This window comes from Pteropus vampyrus, unplaced genomic scaffold (assembly GCF_000151845.1).
Source record: "Pteropus vampyrus isolate Shadow unplaced genomic scaffold, Pvam_2.0 Scaffold224, whole genome shotgun sequence".
In the NCBI taxonomy this organism is placed as follows: domain Eukaryota; kingdom Metazoa; phylum Chordata; class Mammalia; order Chiroptera; family Pteropodidae; genus Pteropus; species Pteropus vampyrus.
This window is the reverse complement of record NW_011889005.1, coordinates 41037-43796: the sequence shown is the minus strand read 5'-3', so window position 1 is coordinate 43796 and position 2760 is coordinate 41037.

Sequence of the window (2760 nt, the reverse complement as noted above, 5' to 3'; positions counted from 1 at the left end):
AGCCCCTTTCCTAGCTGTTTGCGCATCATTTAGCAAGCGCACGAAGGTCCTCTGTCATCAAGGCTCCGTCGAGGTGTGAGGAGCACAGAGCTGCAGAAGCCAGGTGTTTGGCCCCCAGGGCACCGTAGACTTATTAGTGTGAGTGAACCGAGCGGGCTTATGGGCTTCACTCTAAAATGTGCCACGCTGGCAGTCTGTAAGTACAGCACCGTGGAAACTCGGGCGGCTGGAAAGGGTAGTCAGGGAGACTTCTCAGAGCACGTGACAGCGGAGCCGACGCATCGGACGGCATGCGTGAGCGCTGGCTTCCGCGGGAGGGCATCGTTCGTTCGTTTATCCAGTAAGTGTTTACGAACGTGGTGCCATGTACCAGGCGCCGTGTTAGCGTCTGTGCCGCGATGGGCCACCCCTTGCACTGGTCTGCTACCTGCTTTTCCGAAGTGGAGACAGAGCCAAGGAACAAGGGTCCCCCGGAGAATAGCCAGGGAGCAGAAGTGCAGTCCCGCGCTGGTATCCGCTGTGCTCGCGTTGGGCAGGTCACAGACCCAAGATGGCGGGGAGAGGTGCCTGTTTTGAGGGAGGTGGCACGGCCAAGGCCGATGACAACAATCAGAAGGGAAGCATCATTTATGGTGCAGGGTGCTCGCCAGGCAACCCTCCAAGGTATGGTGGCAAAAGACAGTGACGATGGCACATGGTCACAGGGAAGAAGACTCTTTGGGGAAAGATTTTAAAGCAAATATGAATCGATCTGCTGAGGTCGAAGCAAGAGAACAAAAGATAGACTCGATTCCAGGTGATGGGAAGCTTGGAACCTGACACCAAGCAGAAGGAAGGAAGCCTGGAAATCGAGAACTCCCGGAGGCTTAGCGCATTCGGGCCCCTAGCTGATGATATCACGAGAACACAAACGGATGCTCGTTAAATAATCGCGTACAGCAAGTTCTGCCAGTGACCGCTGGCGTGTTCAAAGCGATCTGTTCTTCAGGTACTTAACTGGAGTGCGGGCGGCTCTTCTGATTTATATAGTTTCCAAGCTAATCTGGCGACCGTCATTAGAGACTGTTTGCAAGCCAGATATCTCTCCTCTAAAACAGCCACAAAATGCTTGCTGAAGAAACGTGGTCACAGGAGAGAACGAGGTATCGGCAGCAGCCTGAAAGGTTTTCTGAGGGAACGTTCGTTCGCTGCCGGATGCATCTAATCTTCCGTGACGAGGCAACGGCACTTACAGATGGGCAGATACTGACGGGGGGTGATATACCTGGACCTGAGCGAAGTCACGGATTCTGTATGGCACAGGACATCTGTTCCATATTGAAAAGATATTCTAAATGACAGCTGCTAGGTACATGCCCAGTTATGTTTTCCTGGATAATATTTTGTGGATGAAAGTTGTCTAAGCCACATACAAAGAAGGATCATCTTTAAAAATAGACTGAAATGGTAGAATTCTAGAAATCAGAAGTCATCTTCGCCTCCTCTGCCACTTTGACCTATCTCGTGCATTTGGCCCTCATATCCTGTGGGTTCTACCTCAGGGACTCTTACTGAACCTGATTTTCGGTAGTGAGTGGCTTCACGGCAACGAAGTCAGAAAAATAGGCTCTGACCTGAATGCCCTATAAATACATCGCTCACTATGGTACCAGGAGGAGACGTTCATGAGACTTTGCAAAGATTTTTATTTGCAGAGTAACGGAGAAGGCGGCATCCCTAGCTCTTTTGTCTAAACGCCGACTTCTCCACGTCCCGGCGACCACTGTTTTCACTGAGAATATTTCTAGGAATATCGTAACGGCTTCTCAACCGCCTAGTGCATAACCACGGGGGGCGTCCAGGCGCCCGCTCTTCGCCCTTCCGGGCAGCGCCCCTCGCCCGTCGGCTGTGGGCGCGCCCTCCCTGGCATCTCCACGCTCCTCCACGCAGCGAGCTCCTCCCTGGTTTCTGCGTTTTATCATTCCCATCATGCCGTTTCTGCGTGGAATGAGATTTCTGTGGTTCCCTATCGCCCATCGAAACGCATCTAGAGTATTTTGTACGCCCTTCCATGGTCTGGCTTAAATCTGCCTTCCTGTTCCTGTCTCCTGGTGAAGCATCCATCGGCCTACAGTCGTTTCCTGAAAACACTGATTATTGAAGGCTGTAGTTGTCCGCGCGTCTGTCGGTACGTGCGTCTGTTCCTCTCCCCCGAATGCTCTTATTTTCCAATATCTACCTCTCCCTCCAAACATACTACCCTGAAAGACAAGCCAAGTCCTTCCTTTTTATCTAAAGCCTCCCGTAACTTTCCCCGTTGGAAAAACTCTTCTCACTTTTCAAGTGAACTTGAAAAACTCGCTCTTTCTCATGACGATCTTAAACCATCGAAGGAACGTGGTGGGTTTTGCTCAGAACATCTGCAGGTTCGAACAGAGGAATAACATGGTCATTTATGTTTTACCAGGATGCTATTGCGATGGCGTAGGGAGCAGACGGCGGGCTGTACTAGGCCAGCGGCCGCAGAGGTGGTCCTCAGCGCTCAGATTCTCGATATATTTTGAAGAGAGCGCCGACCGAATGTGCTGCTATATGAGACCCGGGGTGTGTGGGACAGAAAATAACTTCGAATGATTTTCAGATCATTGGTCCCAGCAACTAGGAAAGTAGAGTCGCTCGTAACTGAGGTGGCGAGTACATGGAAAGCCGGTATTTAGGGTGGAGACTGGGCGGTCGGATTTAGACTTTGATGTATGAGTAACCTACGAAACATGCAATTGG